Source organism: Helianthus annuus, chromosome 16 (genome assembly GCF_002127325.2).
Source record: "Helianthus annuus cultivar XRQ/B chromosome 16, HanXRQr2.0-SUNRISE, whole genome shotgun sequence".
Classification (NCBI taxonomy): domain Eukaryota; kingdom Viridiplantae; phylum Streptophyta; class Magnoliopsida; order Asterales; family Asteraceae; genus Helianthus; species Helianthus annuus.
In genome coordinates, this window is record NC_035448.2 from 16,307,722 (window position 1) to 16,320,370 (window position 12,649).

Sequence of the window (12,649 nt, forward strand, 5' to 3'; positions counted from 1 at the left end):
CGCGGCCCGCGAGAAGACCACAAATCTTGATTTCTTTATTTTTGATATGGATTGGGGTTTCAGGGGTCCGGGTTTTTGCTTATGGATCGATTTGGGACATTTTTGAATATAATTATATTATAAAGAAAAAGGGAATAAAATAGTGAGAAAAGAGAATGGACCCACTTGGTAACTTTAGGGTTTAACTAGAAAGCCTACTAGTATAAATCTTGGGTATAATTTCTAAGCTATAAAAATATAATGCACTCGTGTTAAGCATAGTACCCCTAATTCAACCTTGTCCCGAAGTCCCGAGATAGAATCCCAACGAACTTAGTCGGGCAGAGCCCTGACATGAGTTATGGGTTTTAGATCAATCGGAAAGGGTAGCGGTGATCAAGAGTTAAAACACTTAAAACGGGGCAGAACCCTATTATTATTTTAGGTGAAATAATAATAAAGAATATGAATGAGAGAGATGTAGTTCGAAAGAGATGGAGAAAGCTGGTGAAAGATGAAGCAAATGTCTCCTTTCTATTTATACTAATCGTAGGAACATTGGAATGGCATTACACGTATCAACTTCGTATATTCATGCATACACGTTGTTAGTTTGCATTAAATGTTAGTTTAAATTTGGATTCCTTTTTGGACACGTCCTACTTATCTTCATTTCAATTTTGAGAATGAAATTTGAAATCTATTATTATTATATGTAAGTTTTATTTAGTATTTTTATTATTATTATTCTATATAATTAATTTAACTGTTTTACTTATTTGGCGTTTATAACTTCTTAAAATATAACGTTTTATAAAATAATAATTATGTTATTAGAATGAGAATATTTTTGTCTACATTTGGGTCTAAGTTTCATTAAAAATAGAGTAGGTTCAAAATACAATGTATTTTTATAATTTAATTATTATATGGTTCCTAGGCCCGTCTAGGTACTTCATATTTTTAACGGTCAGCTTACCCGTAATCTACCTGTCTAATAATATAAATTGTTATATACGTTTTATTTTATTTAGAAGAGTCACCTATATACAGGCCAATTTATTAATATAATATTTCAACCAACTATATAAAATAGTGTTTAAAACTATTTCGGTTGAATATTTATATTAAAAATAAACTAGTTACTAGTTACTAGTGGTTAATAAATTTAACCAAACCTTATAATTTATATGATAAAAATTGGTATGTTACAATAACTATATATATATATTCTTTTTTTCTGATAATGCTTGCTTTCCGAAGGTGATGTGGGCTAGGAACTGCGAAAGGACTGGTTTATCTCCACGAGTACTGTAAGATCATTTTGTTCGTTTGCTGGCCACTATAAGATCATTCATTGGCGGTTCTTAATTGTCGCTTCATGTGAAAAAAGAAAAAGAGTACATTAAGTTAAATGGATGATGTTCTCGTAATGCATGTGAATTCCTTTGATTGTCATTTCATGTTTCTCGAATTGTCACTTCGGTTATCACATTTTGTAGTTTGTTCAGTTTTTATGTGTCGATATTATGATATAGGATCTAGCTTGTCAAGCTGATTTCATTTCTTGCGTAAATTTAAAGTTTATTTTTTTGGTTCTGTTTTGAGCAGTAAGAGAAGCTAGAAATGAAGGCAGGCGTGGTGGATATGGCGATCATGGGTTCGGGCGTGGTGGCTGTCTCGGTCACATTTTATGTTTGTAAATTTCTTAAACATGTTTCTGTACCTGAACTATTACATTTTTTAATAGACAACAAGGTTCTCTGCTGCATCAGATGCTACACGGTTAAATCAGGCAACTTTTGGAATGGGTTTGGTTTGGGTGTGCTAAAACACTTTTTGGCAAAGAGCTTTAAGGCAACTGGAAGCATTGGGACGGTTTGGAGCATATACTTCATATCTAATTACTAACGGTAGCAGCATTTTCTTCTCGAGGCCTGAATATAAAAGATTATAAATTTTCCGACGTAGATTATTTGAAACTTGAAGCACCAGATTCTTTGAACTGGCCTTTTTGGTCTCCAGATGGAACCGATGAGCCTAATTATGAAGGTAAACATGTAATTTGTTTAAAAAAAACTCATAAACATGGTATATTAAGGTATGTTAATGTTTAACCACTTGTTTTTAATCTGTTAGAAAAGATAATATAATAATATAATGTTAGTTGAACAAGTGGACTGCACCTTATCTTATCTAGATATGCAAGTGGCCAAGAAATTCTGGTTCGTGCTGTGTTCGGGTTCAGCCGCGAACATGACCCCTTTAACATGTGCATTTGCTAATTCTATTTTAATTTTTGTACATCATGACACGAATGCTCTAATGTGTGATAGTGGATTGAATTCAACAAAAAATGTGATTTATCACTTTCAAGCCCGTTTCACTATTCCTAAACCCCTTAAACCAGGCACACACCAGGATGAAACCTTTATTGGGTAAGGACGAGAAGTCACAAGTAGCTGTTGTTTGCAACTTTAGTCTTTACTAACTTAGGGATGATGCTACTCACTTGATCTTGTTGCAACTGGAGTAATTTTTCATGAAAGGGTATGCTAGCATAAAAAAACTTAAAAACAATGTTATAGGTGACAAGATTATCCAAAAGCTGTACTAAATTTGGATTCTGGTCTGGGAGTTTTAAGCCACTTAATTATTCTCTAAGTGGGGGTATTTTGGCCTTTGAGGTTATGTTGCTTTGTTTAAACTTTTTTATATAATTATATTTTACTTTTTTTGTGACTTTCCAGATATGGATCTTTGAGGTTTTCCAATACCCTAGGAAGTTTGGTATCAACATAACGTGGAAGCGTGCACTAGCATTTGTCGTGGGTACCACAATGGTATGTAGTATGTAAGTATGTACATTAGTTTTTCTTATTTTTCGGTTAGTTTGTTAGTATTACACAGTTAAGTTTTCAGCCCGGATTTGAGCCACTGCCAGTGTTGACACCAACTCTTACAGAGTGTGTGCCACTGATTGGTGGCGGGCTAGCTTTCATTTTTTGGGCAACTATGATAATGATTCTTCAACATGTAGGCTACGGAATACTAGGGATGATATCTTGGGAGAAATCCTTTTGAGTCTATTTGAATTTCTGCAGGGGCAACACTTTGGTTTCAGTAGTTTGTTAAAAGGTGATTCAATGCTATAGTTAATAATGGTTGCTAAATGCTAAATTTTGATGAGCTATGTTTTATCTTTTGACAAAAATGCAAATTTTGTGAAAAGTGGAAACTATACATGTCTCACTTTTAGTTATACTTTTTTTTTTTTTTACAAATATTGGTATTGCTCTATTTTTATGTACTAAACTAAGTTATACTATCACGTAAAGATGCATTGAATATTGATGTCACATAAAGTTCTACCAAGTTATAAACATCACTCGAGAAACTAATCTTAATTATTGATGAAAATGCAAATTTTGTGAAAAGTGGAACAATTTATAATCTAATAGACGAGTATAATGATGTAAATTATCGACTCCGTCGCAACGCGCGAGTTTCCCACTATATATATATACACATGTATTTTCTTTGGGCCTAGCCCACATCATTGTGTTATTGGGCTTAAACCAAGTATTTATGTCATTGGGCCTAGCCCATGCCTTTAAGTTATTGGGCCTAGCCCATATTCTTATTGTATTTGGGCCTAGCCCAAATTCTTTATTATAAATGGGTTTTTTCATAAGTGTTTATTGTAATGGGACATGCCAATGTATTTAGGAGATTGGGCCTAGCCCAATATTTATTATTTAAGCCCAAATTTTGTGTTCTTGAATTTTTTGTAACCTTTACTAAGTGTAGATTACTTAATTAAACATTCTAGTAACTTGTATAATTATCCTTCGTGTCATTTACATATTAAACTTTCCGGTTTTCATTGTCATTAGTATATATAAATTACGTGTCCAGAAATATTTTATTTTTAGACTTGTCGTCGTAATCGGTTAATATGTAACTTTTGTGTCGAAGTTGTCCAAACGTCGTAATAACTTCTCGAGGTGCCGACACTTCCGTTTCTTCGATGAAACATACATTGTTATTTTGTCGACACATATATGGTTATGAAAAGTGTCGTCCGATGTTCGTCGTCCGGTGTCTGCGTCTTGTTTTATGATATCTCATAAGAGTGTGTTTTAAGTGTTTGCGAAGGTTCGCGACCGTCGTCATACTTGGAAATGTTCGTGAAGTTTTTGGTTATGGTGTAAGTGTATATTCTTCATGTGTATTGTACATAATATTTTAGTATGTATTCCTAGCACTAATACATACACATATTATACAAATGTTATACACCAAATAAAGTATACAAACTATATAATTTTTACCACAATTATATAAACATACACCTATTATTTTTACCTATTTATTTATAAAAACTCTTGGGTGATTAAGGCTTAACCCTTTTCGTTAAAATTCCTTAATGATAATTAAGGTTACTAATCACATTTAACCCTCTTAATCACCCCGCTAATCTTAATTTAATCGCGATTAGATTTTTAGAAAATTTCGCCATAGTTTCCCCTAAACTATGGTGTTTTCCGACGTTTTCAAAACGCGTTTAAAACAATTTTTCAATTTCCAATCATCATCAATTTACTAATCTCTTGAAAATACATTTTCAAGTAACAAATACTACAATTTACTTCCATACTTCATGAGCTTTTATACATTAAATTTCCTAAAAGTTTCAAGGCCTTTTATGTCTTAAAAAGTTAAGACTTTTTTAGTGTAATTTTTATAACCATTTATTAAATCACTTGTTTTATTTGAAAACCAAGCTTATCTATATAACTATATAAAGCAAATGTGGTGTACAAGCATGTAATTTTACATCGTGTCCAACACTTAAAGCGATATTTACAACCAATGAATGCTTGTTTTGTGAGGATAAAATTGAAATAAGTGTAAAATTTTAAGACACTATAAGGGTATAACAGTAAATTACACCCACACTCTGTACTCACACACTCAAAATCCTTTCCAGCCCACTTCCCTCAATAAACCCAATCGACATCCTCATATCCTGCTCCGCCCCCTCTTTCACATTCCTTTCAATGAATTCATAATGGAAACCCCTACATCTACCCCTTTCACATTCACTGCTTCATCAAGAGACGCAAGAGACAGAGAGAGATCGAGCAACCCACCATAGTTTCCTCTCTGGATCTTTGAATTCCTGGAATGGTCGCTCACGATACAGGTAGGTTTAATTTTTATTTTATGCTAAAATATTTCTCAGATTTATCATCAATTTCTAGGCTATCTTTGGTTGTTTCGTTGTAGATGAAGATGGAGCGAGGGAGATCAAATTCACTGGCAATAATACTGGAGAAGTTTGAATCTATTAATTCGTAATGGTAATTGAAAATTTGACTTATGAACAATTATGGAACTTCATTTGTTAAAACAGATTCATGAACTGGGTTATGTTATGATTTTTATATATCACGCTTGTATTTAAGTTTATGATGTTGCAACAGATTCATGAATTGGGTTATGTTGTGGAACGTCATGAGTATATGGGAAGCTTTTCTCGATTTCCTTGGAAGTTACATACTCCCAGACATTCGATTTATGCATCAATTGTGCTTCTATTTTGTTTTAATTTGGATGTCTGGCTGTATTGGGCTGATTGCTTCTTCTATTTTGCTTTTGATTGATTTTGGACAAGAGGCAGAAGAAGACCCTGAACAACTCTTAAGAAGAAGGTATGGTAACTCCGTTGGTTCTCTCATCTCTGTAGATGTTGTCAAGCTCGAGGGTTTGAGAACTCTTTGTGGCTCAAAATGGGTTGGATTGGGTTGACCCGCTATAAGTTTTTTCTGTTAGGTTTTTGGCTATATGAAAAATGTGCCCATCCCACATCGGTGCAAGGATGAAAGCTTGGGAGGACTACAAGCTTATAAAAGGAGTCCAAGGCTTTGGTTTCAAAGTGCCCCAACCAAAAATACACTTGAAGTGTTTGGTTCTTTCTTTCTTTTCTAGTTCTCTTGTCTTAGAGTGTAGGAAGGTTTTGGTTAAACGCTTCGGAGAAGTGTGGTTGTAATTGGGCGGGGGGAGGCTTGAGAGATTAGTCTGTGTGATTGTAAAAATTTGTCGCATTATGGATCTTTCTCTCTGGAGGCCCGTGGTTTTTCTCCGGTTTTGGAGTTTCCATGTATATTCTTGTGTTCAGTTATATTTCTCTATTGTTAGCTTTGGGAGGGTTGTTGGGATTCTTTGAGACCGCTTGTTTCCCAACAAGTGGTATCAGAGCTCCAGGTTTTGGGGGAGGTCTCGGTTTTGAAGGTTCGTAGTATGCTCTGTGGTTGCAGCTTAGTCTGATCTTCCACATCAGAAATGAGGATTTGGTTGATTCGGTTGACTGTTTGTATACGGTAGAATTATACGCGAGCCGGATATACGCATTTTATCCTAGGAAGGTTCTGGCTAGGAAAGACTTGGTACTTACGTGTGTCCATTGTACCCACCTCTCTTTCCTGGGAATCCTTTGTTGGGTGTACTGCTTATAGGCTTGGTGTTCTAGTATACAATACTGTTTTTGAAGATACGGATACGATGTCGAAATACAGTCCCATGAGGTTCGTCGTAGAGAAATATGATGGAAGAATCAACTTTGGTTTGTGGCAAGTTCAAGTCAAGGATGTGTTGATTCAATCTGGGTTACACAAGGCGTTGAGGGGGAAACCGACCCCTGTTTCAAGCAAGGATTCAAGCGGAACCAGTAAAGACGATGATGAAGAATGGGAAGATTTGGATTTGAGAGCGGCAAGTGCGATTCGTTTGTGTCTAGCAAAGAATGTTCTTGCAAATGTGCATGGGATATCAACTGCAAAGGATTTGTGGGAGAAGCTTGAGCAGTTGTATCAAGGCAAAGGCATCTCAAATCGGTTGTATCTCAAGGAACAGTTTCATACCCTTCGTATGGATGGAGATACAAAAATTTCAGATCATCTAAGTGTTCTTAATAATATCGTGTCAGAACTGGAGGCTATTGGAGTAAAGGTTGAAGATGAGGATAAAGCACTGAGGCTCATATTATCTTTGACATCTTCCTATGAGCATATGAAGCCCATTCTGATGTATGGGAAAGAAACCCTGAAGTATGCGGATGTTACTGAGAAGCTATTGTCTGAAGAGAAAAGACTGGGTAGTAGCGGTCATACTTCGTCAGAAGGAACGGTTTTAATATGCGGGAACGGGAAGAAGAAGCACCCACAGAAGATTCCTGTATGCTGGAAGTGTGGACAGTCTGGGCATGTCAAGAGAAATTGTCCAGGTGGAGCAGATTCGGCAAGCAACTCCAAGACAGCTAACAATGTCGCCGTCGTTGACGGTGATGATTTCTTTTGAAGTTATGTCATCCCTATGGTATGCCCGCGCTACCATGAAAGGGGATGCAATTTGTTAGCGGGTTCACGGATTTACACATGGGCATTGATGTGACAACCCGAATTTTCACGTCTAGCATTTTCTTGACCCGTAACCTTTAACTAAGTGTCCTTACACCTCAAGCTTTGTAAGGTAGTGTCTTATGTGTATGTTTTATTAGTTATATGATTTGTTGAGTTAGATGTGTGTGAGTTAATTGGTATCCTTATCATAGCAACGTTCAGTCGTACGCTAACGTCGGGTCGCACATCCTTGCGTGATCGCACACTTGTGAACCTTTGAATTGCACTTGAATCTCGGCCCGAATCCCGATCACATGAGTTTGTTTCGCAGCCCAAACAAAGCCCGAAGATCAAGCCCGAAACAATATATGTCGCAATCACCCATGTGCTCTCATACTTTTCCTAAACGTGCAACATAAGAAAACCCTAGCCCTCTCCCTTTTTCCATTCAGCGATCGAAGGCAGCAAGAGAGAATCATCGGTGGCAGTCCCCTCCCATCCGAAGCTCCATCTTCTTTGTTTGGTCACTTTCATTCAAATCCCGTATCACGGTTAGTAAACCTACTCGTAGATTGGGTTGATTTCTAAATGTATTGGTCTGTGATCATGTCGTTATGATTGTTTGCATGGTTCTTATTGTCATGGTGTGAAATTATGCTGCGCATGTTGATGAATGCTAGTGATGGAATTTACGGGTTAAGTGGAGATAGGAATAAAAGTGATTTATTATACTAATCTTCGTTACCAGTGATCATTAACATAATGATGATGATTGATATCATTAACATAATGTGAAATTATGTTGTGCATGTTTATGAGTTAGATTTGTATAACAAGTAAAAATTATTAACATAATGATGATGATCGATTTAATTTAAACGTGGATTATGATTACTGAATTTAGGAGTAAATGGTATGAATTATCATTGATGTGATTCACCTTCTGTGTTAACTTGGATTATGCATTATAAATTACATTTGACTATGAAGGAGTGGAGGTTCGATAATCATGCAGATTGTTGCGAGTTTTTATGAAATCAAAATATGATTAGAGTTAAGTTGTAAAACTGGATAAATGTTCAAAATATGTGTCATACATGAGGTGGACGATAATGATTGTTATGAACATAATATTGTGTTCTTTATAATCGAGATAATGAATGATATGTGATTTATAATTAATGCTGTCAGAATAGTCATGTGATCAATATAAAAGCCATGTGAACTGTGACAATTATTTTGAATATTTATTAAGGATGTTTTGACTGATTTCATACATGTTGATTTACATGTACCTAGGATAATTATATTTCACATGCTTTATTGGGCCATACATATAGCAAACCGCCCCAAAATCAGTTGAGCCCACCGCACTATTTAGGTAAGGGGGCAGCCGTACAGTCCTTTGGGCTGGGCTTGTATGGGGCGCACGGGTCACAGCCCACTTGTGGGTGGTGCTGGGCCTTGACTGTTGGGCTGTGTACTAGTGAAATACATATGGGCTGGACCGGGTAATATGGTTGGGTAGTAATTGTGTTGTGTGATAGTTATTTGGGCCGCATAAAGGGGCTGTGGTGCACGGATAAGATTTGGGCCGTATGTGTTACTTCACTGTATGTGGTAATTGAAACAATTGATTGAGCATGATAGTGTTTCAAATTAATTTAATCTGTATGTGTGTTGAAATAAGTGAACACTAGTTAAAGCATGAAACCATTATATATATGTATGTTAAATCAATAATGATCTGATGAATTATTTGATGTAATACAAGTTGGTTGTGAGTCTATTGTCTCGAACATATAGCAAGGATAAATAACTGTGTGTTGTGTATTACTGCCTGCCAAGAAGTATTACATTAGACATCGGATTGTTTGGACGTTAAGGTATTGCAAAACCCTACTCGTGTACTCACTATTATGACATTATACCTTAGGTCGCGAGTAACGGATTAACATTTATTTAACGTTAGAAGTACATTATCAAACCGAGCACTCTAAGGTGAGTTCACTGCACTTTTCCAAGCATGCGTCCCGGTGGTTTGGGACATCTGGTAAACGTTTCTAAAGGGAATACTGGGTAAACTGTTTATTTGGGATGTTGGTTATTGAACACAGTATAAATCATGTAAGACCCCATACATCTACCGTGTTGCTGAAGAAGCAACGAGGTATTTAGTTGATAGCGCTATTAGGTTTGGCACCCTCACACCGGGCCGAAAGGACGGGCGTGAACTAATTACCTGGACTTCATGACCAATGCCTAGTTAGAGGCATTGGGGTTTGGCATTCTCATCATGTACATATAAGACCCCTTACATCTATTCAAGTTTGTTTGATACCTTGACCTCATGACCAATGCCTAAATGGAGGCATTGGGGTTGGGCATTCACATCTAGTCGCCACATACGGTAATCGAGTTAATAACAACATCAAGTCAATCTGTTAAACTGCTTTATACATGTATCTGGAAAACTAAACTCGTTAACAAAACTTTGAACTCACCAGCGTAGTCTGACACACTTGTTTGCATGCTTGTAGGTCGTTAGATGTTTTGCATTGGAACTTGCTGTCTGGAGTAGCAGGAGTGGTCATGGGTCGACTGGAAGGATTCATGTGATTGACTATTGACAGTATACATTGGTTTTGAACAACTTAACTTTGGTTTACTATTTGCTTCCGCTGAACATGTTGGTTTTCGTTTAAACTTGTTGATGGTGATTTTCATTAATAATTGAGGATTTGATTTGTAAACTCGTATGGGTTCAGTGTAATTAGTGGCTCATTGATGGTACGTCACACGCCTAACAGGGACATCACCTAGGGGGTATTTTGGGGGTGTGACAGTTTGGTATCAGAGCCACTGGTTATAGTGAACTTGGTTTTTAAAACGTTTTTATAAAACCAGACTATAACCGAACAAGTTCTGAATACGACCATGACACTCAGCTCCAGACTGCAAGGTTCGTTTCTCGTTTACTATTGCATCGTATATCTAGTGTTTGCTTATGAATAACATCACACGTGAATGCACACTTAGCACTGCAGTATGAAATTTCATAGTTACCAACCCATGTTACGTGCTTTAAGAGTGCGACTCTTCTTGAACTTTCATGATCTATGTTGTGGCGTCATCTGTTTTTATTGCTCGAATTCGGGGAACCTTTTAGCGCAAGTTAAGAGGCACTGAGATAAGCATGCAAATTGCCTTATTATTATGGGTGCACACATAATAATAATGTGGGGTGCATGTGAGTCCCAGCGAGGCTTAACGAGTGTGAGAGGGGTTCCGCTCTATTAATTGATGTTACAGAACTCAGCAGTCTATAGGAGTCATAGCAGTGATTGTCTCCTACTCGAACATGATCTTTTCACCCCTTTCTGAATCTTTACGAATCTCGATGCTATCGAGTATCACCTGATCACACGTCCGAAGCCTAGCGAACTGTGTAGAATGTTAGGTGCTAGTACGAACGTCCCTGAGTTGGATGGCTCAGCGTCAAATGATTGGACTATACTTTCCTCACTTATCTTTGCTTGCTGGAACTTAGCATGTTGACGCCTTAGATCCCGAAGTGCGATCACTTCTGCAACACTCTCGCGACATACCGTGTATTACTCAGTCAACCTGCAAGAACGATGGACAAAAGGGTAAACGTGGTACCTTACCGACTTCAGCATTTGAACGACCCTAGTTACCGGCAACGAACGACAGCGATTTGACTCCAATCGAATCCTTAACCCCAGCCAGCGACTCATGGGAGTCGACTCTTATGAACCAGTCGGGACAAAGTCGATGAAGATTGACTGTAGAGCGGACTGTGTAACTGCCAACACAATGAATGGCGCCTCGGAACGTGGCACGGAATGTGAAGAGATGGACATTGTTGGTGAAAGATCGCAGGATCTCATTTCGAGTAACAACACTAGAAGTAACAGTCACGATGACGACAAGGTACTCGCAAATCATTACTTTCGGTATGGAAATGTGGTGGCTTCAACAGGGAATGGCCGATGTTAAGGCAAGACGCCAACAACCTAGGAAGCAAAGACAGTTTCGGGAATTCTAGTAGCAGTAGCAACAACACTGGATATGGTACCCACGAAGGACATTTAGGATTCGCGTGGGCGATGCCAGGATTATAACAACATGGTGGCCTACACGTTCTTAGTAACTAATCGCTTCGTCACTGTTTTGCTTAACCCTGATGCTTCTTGAAACCGAACCCGCTGTGGAATCGGCTGATGGCAAGTCAGATGGAACCGCATATGTTAGTTGGGATGCAAACCTGACCTTGTGGGCAAGGTTAGCTCCATTTTGGCTATGAGGGCCCAAAAGTGTCTACGGAGGGATGACCCCGCTATAATAGCAACCGTTTCTGATGATAAGGCTAAGGAAAATAGGATCGAGGATCCACCAATTGTTGTGACTCGTCTCACTGTGCTATTCGAGGAACTTCCAGGCTTACTCCCGCAACTGTTAGATAGAATCCCAGTTCGATCTCGCGCCAGAGGCAACCTTGATTACTTGTACGCCTTACAGTTTTGCACCAGGAGGGTTGTAAGAAGCTGTTTGATCTACTACAGGAATTGTCAGACATAAGTTTTGTCGGACTTAGCTCTTTTCACTTTGGGGAGCCCCAGTTATACCCGTGGAGATAAGCCTTTTCGTATGTGTACTGAATATCCAGAACTAAGCAATGTGACAATCAAGAATTGTTTGCCTTGACCATGTTTCTCGGAAGACCAAGAGGAGAATGTTCCTAAAATGGCATATCGAACGCAATACGACCATGCGACTTTGTACACAATGACCATTGAGTTAATCAACACACCAGCAACTTTATGGACCACATGAATCGACCGTATTTATGGATGAAGTTCTGGATCATTTCCAAGAGGAAGGAACATCATGGGCGGCATTTGTATCTTATTTTAGGGCTCCTGAGGGAGAAGCCACTCCGTGCGAAGTCTTGTTAATGGTAACTTCTGGATTCGAGAGATACCTTTTTGGTCATATGATCAACGCAGTGGGAATATACGTGGATCTCGCTAAATACCCATTTCGTTAGATATTGTTCGACACCAAAGATCCCTTCGAGGATGCAGAAATTTCTTGGTCACACTAGACTCTATCGCAGATTCACCATGGGATTTTTAAGATCGCGCAGCTTAAATCTCTTTAGCACAGTAGGGTGATGTGTTCGTGAAGGAAAAAAAAACAGGAGGACGTCTTTTCAGCTTTTTAATCTCCACTTTGCAATGTTT

General features: G+C 37.9%; 1 long non-coding RNA gene across 2 annotated transcripts in view; it reads left to right on the plus strand.

Annotated features, from left to right (window-relative positions):
• The window catches only part of LOC110915303, a 116,592-nt gene extending 110,507 nt beyond the window's left edge, over window positions 1-6,085 (plus strand). The window contains exons 6-10 of one of the 2 annotated variants that reach the window (XR_004884912.1): window positions 1,243-1,292; window positions 1,591-2,031; window positions 2,730-5,188; window positions 5,272-5,345; window positions 5,469-6,085. This is a non-coding gene — a long non-coding RNA (uncharacterized LOC110915303). Of the gene's footprint in view, window positions 1-1,242; window positions 1,293-1,590; window positions 2,032-2,729; window positions 5,346-5,468 lie in introns of both variants that reach the window. The other variant, XR_004884911.1, reaches the window with a different exon arrangement.
• Window positions 6,086-12,649: the final 6,564 nt, after the last annotated feature.